Source organism: Syngnathus typhle, linkage group LG4 (assembly GCF_033458585.1).
Source record: "Syngnathus typhle isolate RoL2023-S1 ecotype Sweden linkage group LG4, RoL_Styp_1.0, whole genome shotgun sequence".
NCBI lineage: Eukaryota > Metazoa > Chordata > Actinopteri > Syngnathiformes > Syngnathidae > Syngnathus > Syngnathus typhle.
This window is the reverse complement of record NC_083741.1, coordinates 6944194-6964096: the sequence shown is the minus strand read 5'-3', so window position 1 is coordinate 6964096 and position 19903 is coordinate 6944194. Positions and strand designations below refer to the sequence as shown.

Sequence of the window (19903 nt, the reverse complement as noted above, 5' to 3'; positions counted from 1 at the left end):
TAAAGACCAGGTTAGAAGAAAGGAGAAAGGAAGTTGAGCTATTGAAAGAGTTACAAAAGCATAACGCAGCACAAGCAAGGCTAAAGGTTTATGCTGAAAGTATTGCCAGTGAGAATGAAGACAAACCTCCTGTCATTGAAACTCCAGTAAAGCAAGAGGGCTTAACAAAACCAAGTTTTCCCAATATAGATGCACAACCATTTTCTCCTTTTCAAGCACCAAATCCTACCAGCCCGTCCTTGTATTCCTTTCCAACTCCAAGAACTCAAGCTCCTGTGCCTCAGCCAACCATTATGGTGAGCCAAATACCTCCTGTTACATCTTCAGTAGCATCTATTGATCTTGTACAAAACCTTACAGAAGCTATTACAGCCAATAGAATCCCAATACCAGAACCAGCAGTATTTCTGGGAGATCCTTTGCAGTATAATGATTGGAAGTTATCTTTTCAAACATTAGTTGATCGTAAGAACCTGCCAACACAAGAAAAGCTCTTCTTCTTGAGACAGTATGTTGGAGGTGCAGCCAAAAAAGCGATAGAAGGTCACTTTCTAGTTGGGACAGATACAGCCTATAGTAGTGCTTGGAAAACACTCAAGGAGAGATTTGGAGACCCATTTGTCATAGGCAAGGCATATCGTGACAAGATTCAGTCCTGGCCTAAAATCACTAAGGACAGTAAAGATCTACGTGAATTTGCAGATTTCCTGAGCAGTGTAGAATCAGCCATTCCTTATGTACAAGGACTACAAATTTTGAATGACTGTGTTGAAAATCAAAGAGTAGCAGCTAAGCTACCCGATTGGCTAAGTTCACGCTGGAATAGAAAAGTGACTGAATACCAGGTTGAATATAAAACATTCCCCAGTTTCAGCCATTTTGTCAATTTCCTCAATAAGGAGGCAAGAATTGCCTGTAATCCTATCACATCACTGCAAGCAATAAAGCCAGCTGAATCAGACTACAAGCAAGCCGTTAAACCCAAGCCAAAGGGAAACACTTTACATGCTAAAGCTCTTAGTACAAGTTCCAGTGAGAGGACAAACATGACCTGTACTTTCTGCAAGAAATCTGGCCACACACTCCACAAGTGTCGAAAGATAATGGAAAAGCCAGTAGGAGAAAGAGTAAAGTTTGTGCAATCTGAGAAGTTGTGTTTTGGTTGCCTCAAGACCGGACATAACTCTAGAAATTGTACTTCCAGAAGTGTATGTGAAAAGTGTCAAAATTCTCACCCAACATGCTTACATCAAGATAGACAGAAAAAAGACAAAGAACAAAGATCACAAGCAAACCAGGAAGGGATCAAAGAGAATCAAGAACCAGAGAAGAAAGTCAGATCTACAAGAGATGAAGTCAAGGCAAGTGACAGCCAATAGAGTCGTGCAACAAAGATCAAAAGGTTGTACCTCTTCAGTCATTCCAGTTTATGTTTCAACTGTGGATGAACCAGACCAAGAGAAACTAGTCTATGCCTTGCTTGATACACAAAGTGACACTACTTTCATTCTGAAGGACACAGCTGAGATGTTAAATGCAAAGATTGAGCCTGTCAAACTCAAGATTTCCACAATAACATCCCAAAGTAAGACTGTACACAGTACTAAGCTAAGTAATTTACAAGTCAGAGGCATTAATTCTGAAGCAAGAATCAAATGGCCCCCAACCTATACTAGAGACTACATACCTGCCAATAGATCTCATATTCCCACAAGCAAGACAGCAGAAAACTGGTCTCACCTCAGACATCTAGCAAATGAGATGGCTCCAGAACTCGATTGTGAAGTCGGCTTACTAATTGGCTTTAACTGCCCACAGACTTTATTGCCCATTGAAGTTGTGACCGGAGAAAGAAATCAGCCATTTGGACAGAAATCTATACTAGGATGGAGCATCATTGGCTCCAGTAATTCTGAGTGTGAATTTGAAGACGAGATTGGTGTTAGTCATCACATTACTGTAAAACAAGTCCTGCCAGCTGTTGAGTTTCACAACCTTAAAGATGAAGTACATTTTGTAAGCAGGAACAAAGTTAAGGAAGTAATCTCTCCAGCTGATATAATTAAAGTACTTGAAAGGGACTTTGTTGAAAGGACCACTGAAGAAGATCCCATGTCACAAGAAGACATGCTTGAAATGGACATTTTGAAATACCATTACCTTTCAAAGATGAAAGACCTAATCTACCAAACAATAGGCCATGTGCAGATCATAGACTGAAATGTCTGGAGAAGCGTCTGAGAAAAGATGAAAGCTATTTTAAAGACTATGTGGCATTCATGGAAGACATAATAAAGAGAGGAGATGCTGAGAGAGTGCCAGAAACGGAGATAAACAAAGAACCAGCCTGGTATATCCCTCACCATGGCATCTATCATCACCTAAAGCCAGGTAAAATCCGTGTAGTCTTTGATTGCTCAGCAAAGTTCCAGAACACATCTCTTAATGAACATCTTCTGAACTCACAAACACTCTCGTTGGAGTTCTGTGTCGCTTTAGAAAAGGACAAGTGGCAATTATGTGTGATGTGGAGCGCATGTTTCACCAGTTTCATGTTGTTGCTGAAGACCAGGATTACCTCAGATTCCTATGGTGGGAGGAGGGTAATATGGACAAGCCACCAACAGTGTTCCGAATGAGAGTTCACCTATTCGGAGCAGCGTCCTCACCTGGATGTGCAAATTTCGGACTCAAGCATCTAGCATCACAAGGTGAAGGAAAGTTCAGTCAAGCTGCCATTAAATTCATACAACGTAATTTTTATGTGGATGATGGGTTGGCAAGCGTTGATACTGAAGAGGAAGCTATCCAGCTTGTTACAGAAGCAAGAGGCCTATGTAACTCTGGAAGGTTACACTTACACAAGTTCATCAGTAACAATAAGAAAGTGCTCTCTTCTGTCCCAAAAGAGGAATGTTCAGGAGGAGCTAATGATTTGGACCTAGCTTTTGGAGAACAAAAACTCGAAAGAGTTTTAGGAGTCCAGTGGTGTTTAACATCAGACACATTTCACTTCAGAGTCGTCATGCCAACCAATCCCTGCACTAGAAGAGGAGTTCTATCTACAGTAGCCTCAATTTTCGATCCTCTCGGATTTGTCACGTCTTTCATTCTAGTTGGAAGGAGAATTCTTCAAAGGATGTGCCAAGACAAGTTAGACTGGGATGAACCGCTTCCAGATGACCTTAAGCCGCACTGGGAAGCCTGGCTACAAGACCTCGTCAACCTATTTTCAATAAAGATACCACGTTGCTATGTACCTGCAACATTCAAAGACATTCAACAGTATCAATTGCACAGTTTTTCTGATGCTAGTACTTCGGGGTATGGAGTATGCTCATACCTTAGAGCTGTAACCACATCCGGAGAAGTTCACTGTACTCTTGTGATGGGCAAGGCAAGAGTTGCTCCAACAAAAGTGACAACAATTCCAAGGCTTGAGCTCTCTGCTGCGGTAGTGGCTACAAGAACAGCTTGCTTCCTGAAGAGAGAGTTAGAGATTGAAGACCTCCAAGAATACTTTTGGACTGACTCCAAGGTCGTTCTTGGTTACATTAACAGTGACGCAAGACGATTCCATGTATTTGTAGCAAATCGCATTCAAAGAATCAGATCAAGTACTGAACCAAGTCAATGGCGATATGTTCCCTCTGAACAAAATCCCGCTGGTCATGCGTCTCGAGGAGTTATGACCAAGGAACCCAAAGAATCAAATTGGTTCACTGGGCCGAATTTTCTATGGCAAAAGGAACTTCCAAAAGACCAAGACAAATTCAAAGATATTGACAGTAAAGACCCAGAACTAAAAATGTCACACGTTTTCAAAGTAGAAGCAAAAGAAGAGAATTCATTTATCAAAAGAATGCAAAACCTTTCAGATTGGAAAAGATTGGTAAGGGCCATAGCAAGACACAAACGCTTGGCAAAGTGTGTAAAGAGCAAGACAAAAATGTCACATGAAACGAGTACTTTGGAAGAGAGAAAGGATGCAGAAGAATTCATAATTCGAACTGTACAAAATGAAGCATTCAGCAAAGAAATCAAGTCACTGAAACGGAAGGGTGAAGTTCAGACAGCACAAACTAACCTTCACAAGTTAAGTCCCTTCATTGACAAGTAAGATGTCTTGAGAGTAGGACGACTAACTGGTGCATCACTACATCCAAATGTCAAACATCCTGCTATCCTTCCAAAGGAACACCATGTGTCAAACTTACTCATTAAGCATTTCCATGAAAAGATTCATCATCAAGGCCGTGGAATAACTCTTAATGAAATACGGGCCAATGGAATATGGATTATTGGCTGCAGTAGTAGTGTGTCATCATTCATTCACAAATGTGTGAAATGCAGAAAATTCCGAAGATGTAATCAAGAACAAAGTATGGCAAACCTACCTCCAGAAAGGTTGGAAGCTACACCTCCATTTGTGTACACTGGTGTAGTGTCGTGATAATTAGACGCTACCCCTTTAAGAGGGCGTTAAACAGTGGGACCGAGAGTCGTAGTTGAACAGGACGAGCGAGGAGTCAATGTTGTACTACCTGTAACTGTGAATGAAAGTTATTAAAGCTTCAACTTCAAAGATCTAAACTGAGAGGACATCCAGTTTCTACAACTGGTATGGATTGTTTCGGACCATTTTGTTAGGGTTTGGAGAATATCTTCATCGTATGATTATGTTGGAATGTAACCTGTAATAATTTAACTAGTTTGTCCTGTCTAGACAAAATTAGTTTACCAAAGTGCTAAGATCTTTTCAACTTATTGACTAGCTGCAGAGGAAGCAATCAAAGTTGCTTTGTTTACAGAACGTCGTAAAAGGTCCCCTGCTATGCTTTGATCAGAAGGGGACCGTCTTCACCTTATCCTGTGTGTTCCCACACCCCCACTTTCAACCCCCACTTTCAACCCCACTCTGTTTCTCTCAATAAATAAGCACCTGACGAGGCCTGAGTCAGACTTCATTCGACCATTGCTGTAAGCACAGCGACGAGTGAACTCTCCGCCTGCAGGTGTCTAAAATGACTTGCTTGACTCCAGTGTGGTCCTTGCAAAATAAGTTAGAGTGAGCACCACCCTAACACATTTTACATAAAGGAAGGAAAGAAAGAAATGAAAAGATACGGACTGTTACTCACCTGCATGTGTTCACGAGCTGTTCACATTGAAGTCTTAGATGATCTCAGTACAGATTGTTTCATCAATTCTCTACGCTGCTTCATAGTAATACGTGGCGATGTAAGTCAACTGCACTGTGATCAAGGCACTAGTTTTGTGGGTAAAAAATGAGTTTCAGAACCTCATGGAAACAAGTAAACAAAAGCTCAAAGACTTAGGTTGCAAATTTGTTCTCAACCCACCTGCTTCAAGTCACATGGGAGGAGTCTGGGAGAGACAAATAAGGACAATAAGAAATGTTTTGAAGTCCATTTTGGATCAAACTGCTCAAAGGCTTGACACCTCATCCTTGAGAACCTTTATGTATGAAGCCATGGCAATTGTTAATAGCAGACCACTGAGTGCAGAATGTATCAACGACCCTGTGGAACCTGAACCACTGAAGCCTAACCACATATTGATAATGAAATCTACAATAATTTCACCCCCTCCTGGAGAATTTGTCAAAGAAGATCTCTATCTGCAGAAAAGATGGAAAAGAGTTCAATATTTGCCCAACATTTTCTGGACCAGGTGGAGGAAGGAATACCTGTTGAACCTACAACAGAGAAGAAAGTGGAACAAGACTCGAAGAGACATGAAAATAAATGACATTGTATTACTACAAGATGATTGTCTACCAAGAAACCAATGGAAACTAGCCAAAGTGGTAGAAGTGTTTCCAGGAGCTGACAACAAAGTTAGGAAGGTCAAACTTCTTGTTAGTGACACCACACACGATAATAACAAAACACATACAACTAAATCATTTTTGGAAAGACCAATACACAAGACTATACTTTTACTTGAAGCTAAGGACTAATAAGACACAGCACATATTTGACATTTCCACATGGTTTAATCAGTTTATTTTGTGTTAATTGTTAAAGAATCACACAGAGTGTGATGGTGGGAGTGTAAATGATGTAAGTTTGTGCATGAAGCGTTCGCTGATTCCAGTGGATGGCGCTCTTGCGATCGATGTAGGTTTACACTAATTATTTTGAGTTATTTTGTTTGTACATTGTTTAAGTTGTGTACATTGTTTATGGCACTATTATCTCCATATTAGTAAATATATTCTATTTTTTGTAGAGAATTAGTCTAAAATTTGGGGTTCTACGTCACGTGAGTTTTGGCTCGAACTTCCGGTTCCCGTCCTGTAGCGATCAGTATAAGTGTATGGCGGACTCCGACGCTGGTGTTTAAATCCATATAAAGACTCATCTTTCAAGAAGATTAACCCCAGCCCTAGCCACAAGCAGGCAAAGTGGTGTGTTCGTTCCTCTTTATTCGTGTGTAATGTGTTTATTTGTGTAATATGTATGTATGTACGAACTAATGGTTTTGTTGTTTCTATTTCTGTTAGTTCTACGGTGATATTTTTGGCGAAGATCAATAAAATCATCTGTAAAAGGAACTCTAGTCTTCCCTTCGTGACTGAAGCTGGCATACCCACTATCGGAGCCAACCCACCACCAGGTGGTGATCAGTTGACAGCTCCGCACCTCTCTTCACCCGAGTGTCCAAAACATGCGGCCGCAAATCCGATGACACGACTACAAAATCAATCTTCGAACTGCGGCCTAGGGTGTCTTGGTGCCAAGTGCACACAGGGACACCCTTATGTTTGAACATGGTGTTCAGTATGGACAATCCGTGTCGAGCACAGAAGTGTCTAGTAGGGTCACCCATGGCAAAAGGGTCCTAGGTGAGGGGCCAGATAAAGCCCGGCTCACAAAAACCCCTAATGATAAGAAACAAAATTGGATTTGGTTTTCCCTCGCCTGGACGCGGATCACCGGGGCCCCCCTCAATCCGTATTTGAGACTCACAATGGCTTGATCCTTCAAAAATCTCTTCAGAAACATTTTACAGTGAACTCAATCTTAAAAACATAATATATTTATACAATTTTTATATTTTAACCCATTATATAATATATTAAACTCAACTTTAAAATGGGAGCTTAAGATCAGGGGATGCTTTGAGAATAATTGTCAATTTGTTTTGTATGTGTGAAGCCCTTTGAGACTGCTTGTGATTTAGGGCTATATAAATAAACTTGACTTGACTTAATTGTTAGATCAGGGACTAGTTGTTTTTTAAACCATAGCATATGATAGCATCGAGGTTAGTGCTGCCCGACTGAGCTTTGATCATAAACTAATGAAGCCTGGAACCGAATGCTTGTTTGCCGATTGGAGGACATCATGAGTAAATTGTGTTATGCAGCAGAGTGGCGCAGCGGAAGCGTGCTGGGCCCATAACCCAGAGGTCGATGGATCGAAACCATCCTCTGCCATTTGGACCTTAGTGAATTTGCAAACATTCTCTTAAGTCATACTTTTGAGAAGAAGTGCTGTGGGGATCATATTTTCCACACGTTGGCTGTGCTGCGTGGAGGTTGATCCATCCTCAATGCATACAGATTGCGAGGCATGTATGTGACTTCTTTCACCATTCTCAGTCCAAATACACAATGTCCTTACCTATTACAGTGATCCCTCGCTACTTCGCATTTCGTTTATCGCGGGTTCCCTATATCGCGGAGTTTTTTTTCCAAATTAAAAAATCATTTAAAAGACCTTCTGCAGTTTCTACATCTGTGTCAGGTTTATTTCGCTGACTGAATAACTATTAAGAAGAGCAACAGCAAACAAACCACAAGTGAGACAGTATATTAAGTCTTTTCTCGCGAGGAGTGCAGTACAGATAGCTTAATACAATCTCTACACACACTGAATATCTGTAGGCACTCCCGCTCTTTTTATTTGGATTTGCCCTACCCACAGTGTGAGACATAAGCCACTAAAAGGGGAGGAGGAAAGCATGTGGGCTTTGTCTCGTAAGCAAAAATCACTAGGTGTTTACATACTGATAAGAACATCTGGGAAGAGTTTGAGTGGACTGGATACAGAAGAAAAAACCTTTGACCTCTAGTTAAAACATAGCAAGGGAAGTTTTACGACATTGTGTAGGATGCAACAAGCTAAGTTATTTATTACTGGTTATATACATTCCAACCTAATCCTACGATCAAGATAGTTGGGAAACCCTGACTTTAATGGTCACTTGGAGGTTCATCTGGGGTGCAGGACAGCAATGAGGCATGTTGTCTAACAAAGTGGTCTTTGTTAGAAAGGAACTGTCCTTCTGTGGTACATCATAAAAACAGCAAGGCCAAACAGCAAGCATATATTGCAGTAATATTGCGGTAAGGCATTGATTAGAAAACGCATGATAACATATATATACATTTTTCTAACAATCTGTTAAAATAAGATAAGAGGAACTTTATTAATCTCACGTGTGAGAAACTGCATGTAACAACAGCTCGATTTACAGGAAGGTACAAGTTAGGGGATAAAGGTGCAAAAAGAGACTTCTGGACCGTAGTCCTCCGGCATAAAAAATAGAATACAATATAAAAAGAAAAATATAGAAAAATAACAGCAATTGTAGTAAAACTAAAAATATAAGCTATGAATATTTACAAAAAGAAGATAAAATAGTGGTAAAGTGTCGTAAAGTGTATGAAGAGTATGAAGTTTAGTAATGCTAATAACAAAAAGAAATAGTGCACGGGTTATCGAAGTGAAATAGATCCATGCATTGTGTGGCAGAGGATATTGCAACATTGGGCTTAAATTGCACATTGGGGTTAAGAATTGCACGTTACGGGGAAAAGTATTGCACAGAAGGATGTGTTTACAGGTTGTCATTGTACAGCCTAATTGCGGTGGGGATGAAGGAGCTGCGGTAGCGTTCCTTCTTACACGGGGGGAGTCTGAGTCTCTGACTGAACGGGCTGCTCAAGTTCTCCAAGGTCAGATGCAGTGCGTGAGAGGGGTTGTTCCTGATGGATGTTAGCCTGGCTAGCACCCTCCTCTCGCCCACCTCCTCAACAGTGTCAAGAGGGCAGCCTACCACAGAGCTGGCCCTCTTAACCAGTTTCTTGAGCCTCTTCCTATCCCTCTCTGTGCTGCTCGGAGCCCAACAGACCACAGCGTAGAGGATAGCAGAGGCTACCACTTCTGAGTCCTGATACTTTACACAGCTGCACTGACAGGAGTTGGGCAAGAAGAAAACACCTGAATTGATGCATAAGTGGCAGTGGTGGGATTTGAACCCACGCCTCAGGAGAGACTGGAGCCTAAATCCAGCGCCTTAGACCGCTCAGCCACACTACCGACCTTCTGCAGTTTCTACATTTATTGATCATTCTATTAAGACGTGAAATTGGAGGATACCTAGTTGGTTTCTTCACCAGCATCCAGGTTAGTGCTGGCCGACGGAGCTTTGTTCATTATGTAATGAAGCCTGTACACAACAGATGCGAAACAATATGAGTGACAATCAGAAGATTAAAACTTTGAAATCGGAAGACACATAGCTAGTTTCCCCACACAGCACCCAAATTAGTGCTGTCCTAAACCGCCTTGTTGATAATGTAACAAAGAAGAAACATTCCATCCTCAACAACGAACAGGCTGGACATACTAAGCCAACTCCTACATTCGGAAATGCCTCGGTTTACCGAAAGGCTTCTCTGACACGGGCTTGTTCGGGGCAACCGCGCTGCAACTGCCGATCCAGTCCATAACCTTGGACTACAAGCAGGAGAAGGCAGGAAGGGAGCTGTCCCTTGTGCAGCGCACCTAACGCAAGCCTACAGCACCTACTGTCAGGCTGCAAAAGAGCACTGACACAGGCACGCTATAGACGACGCCAGTCCTGACGAAGCTTGCCGAAGTTCTCAAGACCAGCAGAAAAGAGTTCCAACAACCAGTCTGCAGCCAAACAGCTCCCTGTTAGGTTTGTGAGGAAAGGGGAGAGAAGCAGAGACACCAGCCCTCCTGTTCCAGTTCCAGGCAAGGGACTGGAACATGAGGGCTGGTGTCTCCGCTGCACAGCTGAACTTTCCCCATGAAATCACCACCACTCCACATCAATTAGGTTTCACATGGAATATGTCTCCTCATGAGAGACTGAAGGCTTAATTCAGTGCTTTAAACCGCTCGGCCACACTACCTACCTAGAATCCTCAACTTCAATTTAAAATGCAGAAGCCATAGTCATATAAACACCAAGGATCAAGAACAACACTTTTTTTCAATCTTTGTTGAACTTAAGTGTCGGTCGTTGCCCGTACAGATAGACTTCTCACCTCATGGTGTTCAGTATGGACAATCCGTGTCGAGCACAGAAGTGTCTAGTAGGGTCACCCATGGCAAATGGGTCCTAGGTGAGGGGCCAGATAAAGCACGGCTCACAAAAACTCCTAATGATAAGAAACAAAATTGGATTTGGTTTTCCCTCGCCTGGACGCGGATCACCGGGGCCCCCCTCAATCCGTATTTGAGACTCACAATGGCTTGATCCTTCAAAAATCTCTTCAGAAACATTTTACAGTGAACTCAATCTTAAAAACATAATATATTTATACAATTTTTATATTTTAACCCATTATATATTATATTAGACTCAACTTTAAAATGGGAGCTTAAGGTCAGGGGATGCTTTGAGAATAATTGTCAATTTGTTTTGTATGTGTGAAGCCCTTTGAGACTGCTTGTGATTTAGGGCTATATAAATAAACTTGACTTGACTTAATTGTTAGATCAGGGATTAGTTGTTTTTTAAACCATAGCATATGATAGCATCCAGGTTAGTGCTGCCCGACTGAGCTTTGATCATAAACTAATGAAGCCTGGAACCGAATGCTTGTTTGCCAATTGGAGGACATCATGAGTAACCTGTGTTATGCAGCAGAGTGGCGCAGCGGAAGCGTGCTGGGCCCATAACCCAGAGGTCGATGGATCGAAACCATCCTCTGCTATTTGGACCTTAGTGAAGTTTGCAAAGCTTTGGACATTCTCTTAAGTCATACTTTTGAGAAGAAGTGCTGTGGGGATAATATTTTCCACACGTTGGCTGTGCTGCGTGGAGGTTGATCCATCCTCAATGCATACAGATTGCGAGGCATGTATGTGACTTCTTTCACCATTCTCAGTCCAAATACACAATGTCCTTACCTATTACATTGATCCCTCGCTACTTAGCATTTCGTTTATCGCGGGTTCACTATATCGCGGAGTTTTTCTTCCAAATTAAAAAATCATTTAAAAGACCTTCTGCAGTTTCTACATCTGTTAAGATAAGATAAGAGGAACTTTATTAATATCACGTGTGAGAAACTGCATGTAACAACAGCTCGATTCACAGGAAGGTACAAGTTGGGGGATAAAGGTGCAAAAAGAGACTTCTGGACCGTAGTCCTCCTTTCATAAGAAATAGAATACAATATAAAAAGAAAAATATGGAAAAATAACAGCAATTGTAGTAAAACTAAAAATATAAGCTATGAATATTTGCAAAAAGAAGATAAAATAGTGGTAAAGTGTCGTAAAGTGTATGAAGAGTATGAAGTTTAGTAATGCTAATAACAAAAAGAAATAGTGCGCGGGTTATCGAAGTGAAATAGATCCATGCATTGTGTGGCAGAGGATATTGCACATCGGGCTTAAATTGCACATTGGGGTTACGAATTGCACGTTACGTGGAAAAGTATTGCACAGAAGGATGTGTTTACAGGTTGTCATTGTACAGCCTAATTGCGGTGGGGATGAAGGAGCTGCGGTAGCGTTCCTTCTTACACGGGGGGAGTCTGAGTCTCTGACTGAAGGGGCTGCTCAAGTTCTCAAAGGTCAGATGCAGTGGGTGAGAGGGGTTGTTCCTGATGGATGCTAGCCTGGCTAGCACCCTCCTCTCGCCCACCTCCTCAACAGTGTCAAGAGGGCAGCCCACCACAGAGCTCGCCCTCTTAACCAGTTTGTTGAGCCTCTTCCTATCCCTCTCTGTGCTGCTCGGAGCACAACAGACCACAGCGTAGAGGATAGCAGAGGCTACCACTTCTGAGTCCGGATACTTTACACAGCTGCACTGACAGGAGTTGGGCAAGAAGAAAACACCTGAATTGATGCACAAGTGGCAGTGGTGGGATTTGAACCCACGCCTCATGAGAGACTGGAGCCTTAATCCAGCGCCTTAGACCGCTCGGCCACACTACCGACCTTCTGCGTTTCTCCATTTGTTGATCATTCTATTAAGACGTGAAATTGGAGAATACCTAGTTGGTTTCTTCACCAGCATCCAGGTTAGTGCTGGCCGACGGAGCTTTGTTCATAATGTAATGAAGCCTGTACACAACAGATGCGAAAAAATATGAGTGACAATCAGAAGATTAAAACTTTGAAATCGGAAGACACATAGCTAGTTTCCCCACACAGCACCCAAATTAGTGCTGTCCTACACCGCCTTGTTGATAATGTAACAAAGAAGAAACATTCCATCCTCAACAACGAACAGGCTGGACATACTAAGCCAACTCCTACATTCGGAAACGGCTCGGTTTACCGAAAGGCTTCTCTGAAACGGGCTTGTTCGAGGCAACCGCGCTGCAACTGCCGATCCAGTCCATAATCTTGAGCTACAAGCAGGAGAAGGTCAGGTTCGTTCTTGAGTTAAAAGAATCCTCAGATCGTACTGTGAGAATTGCACTTGTGGTGCTATCGGCAGGCTTCAACATCAGGAAATAATTGGCAAGGTGCAAGAAAGGAGAGTGGGGCTTGGCTGGGAAGAGCCTCCACGACTCTGGTCCAAGGCCACAAAGAGGGAACGAAAAGCTTGGTTGTGGAAGAGGTTTCAAGATCAAAGCAGGAGCAGTCCACCATCAAGGCCGTGTCACAGGGTGGCCAAAGGAAATGGACCACTTGGGAAGGGGAGTCCTCTCAGCTGGGCTTACCTGTGGAAGATCCCGCAAGCCAGACAGCTTTCTGATCAGGTCAACTTATCCACAGAAAGCTCCGCCAGTGATTTGACAAGGAAGGGAGCTGTCCCTCTTGCAGCGCACCAAACGCAAGCCTACAGCACCTACTGTCAGGCTGCAAAAGAGCACTGACACAGGCACGCTATAGACGGCGCCAGTCCTGACGAAGCTGGCCGAAGTTCTCGAATCCAGCAGAAAAGAGTTCCAACAACCAGTCTGCAGCCAAACAGCTCCCTGTTAGGTTTGTGAGGAAAGGGGAGAGAAGCGGAGACACCAGCCCTCCTGTTCCAGTTTCAGGCAAGGGACTGGAACATGAGGGCTGGTGTCTCCACTGCACAGCTGAACTTTCCCCATGAAATCACCACCACTCCACGTCAATTAGGTTTCACATGGAATATGTCTCCTCATGAGAGACTGAAGGCTTAATTCAGTGCTTTAAACCGCTCGGCCACACTACCTACCTAGAATCCTCAACTTCAATTTAAAATGCAGAAGCCATAGTCATATAAACACCAAGGATCAGGAACAACACTTTTTTTCAATCTTTGTTGAACTTAAGTGTCGGTCGTTGCCTGTACAGATAGACTTCTCACCTCATGGTGTTCAGTATGGACAATCCGTGTCGAGCACAGAAGTGTCTAGTAGGGTCACCCATGGCAAAAGGGTCCTAGGTGAGAGGCCAGATAAAGCACGGCTCACAAAAAACCCTAATGATAAGAAACAAAATTGGATTTGGTTTTCCCTCGCCTGGACGCGGATCACCGGGGCCCCCCTCAATCCGTATTTGAGACTCACAATGGCTTGATCCTTCAAAAATCTCTTCAGAAACATTTTACAGTCAACTCAATCTTAAAAACATAATATATTTATACATGTTTAATATTTTTATATTTTAATCCATTATATAATATATTAGACTCATCTTTAAAATGGGAGCTTAAGATCAGGGGATGCTTTTGAGAATAATTGTCAATTTGTTTTGTATGTGTGAAGCCCTTTGAGACTGCTTAATTGTTAGATCAGGGACTAGTTGTTTTTTAAACCATAGCATATGATCGCATCCACGTTAGTGCTGCCCGACTGAGCTTTGATCATAAACTAATGAAGCCTGGAACCGAATGCTTGTTTGCCAATTGGAGGACATCATGAGTAACCAGTGTTATGCAGCAGAGTGGCGCAGCGGAAGCGTGCTGGGCCCATAACCCAGAGGTCGATGGATCGAAACCATCCTCTGCTATTTGGACCTTAGTGAAGTTTGCAAAGCTTTGGACATTCTCTTAAGTCATACTTTTGAGAAGAAGTGCTGTGGGGATAATATTTTCCACACGTTGGCTGTGCTGCGTGGAGGTTGATCCATCCTCAATGCATACAGATTGCGAGGCATGTATGTGACTTCTTTCACCATTCTCAGTCCAAATACACAATGTCCTTACCTATTACAGTGATCCCTCGCTACTTCGCATTTCGTTTATCGCGGGTTCACTATATCGCGGAGTTTTTTTTCCAAATTAAAAAATCATTTAAAAGACCTTCTGCAGTTTCTACATCTGTGTCAGGTTTATTTCGCTGACTGAATAACTATTAAGAAGAGCAACAGCAAACAAACCACAAGTGAGACAGTATATTAAGTCTTTTCTCGCGAGGAGTGCAGTACAGATAGCTTAATACAATCTCTACACACACTGAATATCTGTAGGCACTCCCGCTCTTTTTATTTGGATTTGCCCTACCCACAGTGTGAGACATAAGCCACTAAAAGGGGAGGAGGAAAGCATGTGGGCTTTGTCTTGTAAGCAAAAATCACTAGGTGTTTACATACTGATAAGAACATCTGGGAAGAGTTTGAGTGGACTGGATACAGAAGAAAAACCCTTTGACCTCTAGTTAAAACATAGCAAGGGAAGTTTTACGACATTGTGTAGGATGCAACAAGCTAAGTTATTTATTACTGGTTATATACATTCCAACCTAATCCTACGATCAAGATAGTTGGGAAACCCTGACTTTAATGGTCACTTGGAGGTTCATCTGGGGTGCAGGACAGCAATGAGGCATGTTGTCTAACAAAGTGGTCTTTGTTAGAAAGGAACTGTCCTTCTGTGGTACATCATAAAAACAGCAAGGCCAAACAGCAAGCATATATTGCAGTAATATTGCGGTAAGGCATTGATTAGAAAACGCATGATAACATATATATACATTTTTCTAACAATCTGTTAAAATAAGATAAGAGGAACTTTATTAATCTCACGTGTGAGAAACTGCATGTAACAACAGCTCGATTTACAGGAAGGTACAAGTTAGGGGATAAAGGTGCAAAAAGAGACTTCTGGACCGTAGTCCTCCGGCATAAAAAATAGAATACAATATAAAAAGAAAAATATGGAAAAATAACAGCAATTGTAGTAAAACTAGAAATATAAGCTATGAATATTTACAAAAAGAAGATAAAATAGTGGTAAAGTGTCGTAAAGTGTATGAAGAGTATGAAGTTTAGTAATGCTAATAACAAAAAGAAATAGTGCACGGGTTATCGAAGTGAAATAGATCCATGCATTGTGTGGCAGAGGATATTGCACATTGGGCTTAGATTGCACATTGGGGTTAAGAATTGCACGTTACGTGGAAAAGTATTGCACAGAAGGATGTGTTTACAGGTTGTCATTGTACAGCCTAATTGCGGTGGGGATGAAGGAGCTGCGGTAGCGTTCCTTCTTACACGGGGGGAGTCTGAGTCTCTGACTGAAGGGGCTGCTCAAGTTCTCAAAGGTCAGATGCAGTGGGTGAGAGGGGTTGTTCCTGATGGATGCTAGCCTGGCTAGCACCCTCCTCTCGCCCACCTCCTCAACAGTGTCAAGAGGGCAGCCCACCACAGAGCTCGCCCTCTTAACCAGTTTGTTGAGCCTCTTCCTATCCCTCTCTGTGCTGCTCGGAGCACAACAGACCACAGCGTAGAGGATAGCAGAGGCTACCACTTCTGAGTCCTGATACTTTACACAGCTGCACTGACAGGAGTTGGGCAAGAAGAAAACACCTGAATTGATGCACAAGTGGCAGTGGTGGGATTTGAACCCACGCCTCATGAGAGACTGGAGCCTTAATCCAGCGCCTTAGACCGCTCGGCCACACTACCGACCTTCTGCGTTTCTCCATTTGTTGATCATTCTATTAAGACGTGAAATTGGAGGATACCTAGTTGGTTTCTTCACCAGCATCCAGGTTAGTGCTGGCCGACGGAGCTTTGTTCATAATGTAATGAAGCCTGTACACAACAGATGCGAAAAAATATGAGTGACAATCAGAAGATTAAAACTTTGAAATCGGAAGACACATAGCTAGTTTCCCCACACAGCACCCAAATTAGTGCTGTCCTACACCGCCTTGTTGATAATGTAACAAAGAAGAAACATTCCATCCTCAACAACGAACAGGCTGGACATACTAAGCCAACTCCTACATTCGGAAACGGCTCGGTTTACCGAAAGGCTTCTCTGAAACGGGCTTGTTCGAGGCAACCGCGCTGCAACTGCCGATCCAGTCCATAATCTTGAGCTACAAGCAGGAGAAGGTCAGGTTCGTTCTTGAGTTAAAAGAATCCTCAGATCTTACTGTGAGAATTGCACTTGTGGTGCTATCGGCAGGCTTCAACATCAGGAAATAATTGGCAAGGTGCAAGAAAGGAGAGTGGGGCTTGGCTGGGAAGAGCCTCCACGACTCTGGTCCAAGGCCACAAAGAGGGAACGAAAAGCTTGGTTGTGGAAGAGGTTTCAAGATCAAAGCAGGAGCAGTCCACCATCAAGGCCGTGTCACAGGGTGGCCAAAGGAGATGGACCACTTGGGAAGGGGAGTCCTCTCAGCTGGGCTTACCTGTGGAAGATCCCGCAAGCCAGACAGCTTTCTGATCAGGTCAACTTATCCACAGAAAGCTCCGCCAGTGATTTGACAAGGAAGGGAGCTGTCCCTCTTGCAGCGCACCAAACGCAAGCCTACAGCACCTACTGTCAGGCTGCAAAAGAGCACTGACACAGGCACGCTATAGACGGCGCCAGTCCTGACGAAGCTGGCCGAAGTTCTCGAGACCAGCAGAAAAGAGTTCCAACAACCAGTCTGCAGCCAAACAGCTCCCTGTTAGGTTTGTGAGGAAAGGGGAGAGAAGCGGAGACACCAGCCCTCCTGTTCCAGTTTCAGGCAAGGGACTGGAACATGAGGGCTGGTGTCTCCACTGCACAGCTGAACTTTCCCCATGAAATCACCACCACTCCACGTCAATTAGGTTTCACATGGAATATGTCTCCTCATGAGAGACTGAAGGCTTAATTCAGTGCTTTAAACCGCTCGGCCACACTACCTACCTAGAATCCTCAACTTCAATTTAAAATGCAGAAGCCATAGTCATATAAACACCAAGGATCAGGAACAACACTTTTTTTCAATCTTTGTTGAACTTAAGTGTCGGTCGTTGCCTGTACAGATAGACTTCTCACCTCATGGTGTTCAGTATGGACAATCCGTGTCGAGCACAGAAGTGTCTAGTAGGGTCACCCATGGCAAAAGGGTCCTAGGTGAGAGGCCAGATAAAGCACGGCTCACAAAAACCCCTAATGATAAGAAACAAAATTGGATTTGGTTTTCCCTCGCCTGGACGCGGATCACCGGGGCCCCCCTCAATCCGTATTTGAGACTCACAATGGCTTGATCCTTCAAAAATCTCTTCAGAAACATTTTACAGTGAACTCAATCTTAAAAACATAATATATTTATACATGTTTAATATTTTTATATTTTAATCCATTATATAATATATTAGACTCATCTTTAAAATGGGAGCTTAAGATCAGGGGATGCTTTTGAGAATAATTGTCAATTTGTTTTGTATGTGTGAAGCCCTTTGAGACTGCTTAATTGTTAGATCAGGGACTAGTTGTTTTTTAAACCATAGCATATGATCGCATCCACGTTAGTGCTGCCCGACTGAGCTTTGATCATAAACTAATGAAGCCTGGAACCGAATGCTTGTTTGCCAATTGGAGGACATCATGAGTAACCAGTGTTGTGCAGCAGAGTGGCGCAGCGGAAGCGTGCTGGGCCCATAACCCAGAGGTCGATGGATCGAAACCATCCTCTGCTATTTGGACCTTAGTGAAGTTTGCAAAGCTTTGGACATTCTCTTAAGTCATACTTTTGAGAAGAAGTGCTGTGGGGATAATATTTTCCACACGTTGGCTGTGCTGCGTGGAGGTTGATCCATCCTCAATGCATACAGATTGCGAGGCATGTATGTGACTTCTTTCACCATTCTCAGTCCAAATACACAATGTCCTTACCTATTACAGTGATCCCTCGCTACTTCGCATTTCGTTTATCGCGGGTTCACTATATCGCGGAGTTTTTTTTCCAAATTAAAAAATCATTTAAAAGACCTTCTGCAGTTTCTACATCTGTGTCAGGTTTATTTCGCTGACTGAATAACTATTAAGAAGAGCAACAGCAAACAAACCACAAGTGAGACAGTATATTAAGTCTTTTCTCGCGAGGAGTGCAGTACAGATAGCTTAATACAATCTCTACACACACTGAATATCTGTAGGCACTCCCGCTCTTTTTATTTGGATTTGCCCTACCCACAGTGTGAGACATAAGCCACTAAAAGGGGAGGAGGAAAGCATGTGGGCTTTGTCTCGTAAGCAAAAATCACTAGGTGTTTACATACTGATAAGAACATCTGGGAAGAGTTTGAGTGGACTGGATACAGAAGAAAAAACCTTTGACCTCTAGTTAAAACATAGCAAGGGAAGTTTTACGACATTGTGTAGGATGCAACAAGCTAAGTTATTTATTACTGGTTATATACATTCCAACCTAATCCTACGATCAAGATAGTTGGGAAACCCTGACTTTAATGGTCACTTGGAGGTTCATCTGGGGTGCAGGACAGCAATGAGGCATGTTGTCTAACAAAGTGGTCTTTGTTAGAAAGGAACTGTCCTTCTGTGGTACATCATAAAAACAGCAAGGCCAAACAGCAAGCATATATTGCAGTAATATTGCGGTAAGGCATTGATTAGAAAACGCATGATAACATATATATAAATTTTTCTAACAATCTGTTAAAATAAGATAAGAGGAACTTTATTAATCTCACGTGTGAGAAACTGCATGTAACAACAGCTCGATTTACAGGAAGGTACAAGTTAGGGGATAAAGGTGCAAAAAGAGACTTCTGGACCGTAGTCCTCCGGCATAAAAAATAGAATACAATATAAAAAGAAAAATATGGAAAAATAACAGCAATTGTAGTAAAACTAGAAATATAAGCTATGAATATTTACAAAAAGAAGATAAAATAGTGGTAAAGTGTCGTAAAGTGTATGAAGAGTATGAAGTTTAGTAATGCTAATAACAAAAAGAAATAGTGCACGGGTTATCGAAGTGAAATAGATCCATGCATTGTGTGGCAGAGGATATTGCACATTGGGCTTAGATTGCACATTGGGGTTAAGAATTGCACGTTACGGGGAAAAGTATTGCACAGAAGGATGTGTTTAGAGGTTGTCATTGTACAGCCTAATTGCGGTGGGGATGAAGGAGCTGCGGTAGCGTTCCTTCTTACACGGGGGGAGTCTGAGTCTCTGACTGAAGGGGCTGCTCAAGTTCTCCAAGGTCAGATGCAGTGGGTGAGAGGGGTTGTTCCTGATGGATGTTAGCCTGGCTAGCACCCTCCTCTCGCCCACCTCCTCAACAGTGTCAAGAGGGCAGCCTACCACAGAGCTGGCCCTCTTAACCAGTTTCTTGAGCCTCTTCCTATCCCTCTCTGTGCTGCTCGGAGCCCAACAGACCACAGCGTAGAGGATAGCAGAGGCTACCACTTCTGAGTCCTGATACTTTACACAGCTGCACTGACAGGAGTTGGGC

General features: G+C 42.8%; 6 non-coding genes across 6 annotated transcripts; 3 read left to right on the top strand and 3 right to left on the bottom strand.

The window, feature by feature from the left end:
- Positions 1–9271: 9271 nt before the first annotated feature.
- On the bottom strand, positions 9272–9353 carry trnal-uag (transfer RNA leucine (anticodon UAG)). The gene has a single exon. It is a non-coding gene; the product is annotated as a tRNA-Leu (tRNA).
- A 1577-nt stretch (positions 9354–10930) lies between these two features.
- Positions 10931–11002, top strand: trnam-cau (transfer RNA methionine (anticodon CAU)). The gene has a single exon. It is a non-coding gene; the product is annotated as a tRNA-Met (tRNA).
- Positions 11003–12151: 1149 nt separating this feature from the next.
- trnal-aag (transfer RNA leucine (anticodon AAG)) lies at positions 12152–12233 on the bottom strand. The gene has a single exon. It is a non-coding gene; the product is annotated as a tRNA-Leu (tRNA).
- Positions 12234–14156: 1923 nt separating this feature from the next.
- Positions 14157–14228, top strand: trnam-cau (transfer RNA methionine (anticodon CAU)). The gene has a single exon. It is a non-coding gene; the product is annotated as a tRNA-Met (tRNA).
- Positions 14229–16042: 1814 nt separating this feature from the next.
- On the bottom strand, positions 16043–16124 carry trnal-aag (transfer RNA leucine (anticodon AAG)). Its single transcript has one exon. It is a non-coding gene; the product is annotated as a tRNA-Leu (tRNA).
- Positions 16125–18047: 1923 nt separating this feature from the next.
- On the top strand, positions 18048–18119 carry trnam-cau (transfer RNA methionine (anticodon CAU)). The gene has a single exon. It is a non-coding gene; the product is annotated as a tRNA-Met (tRNA).
- The last annotated feature ends 1784 nt before the right edge of the window (positions 18120–19903 follow it).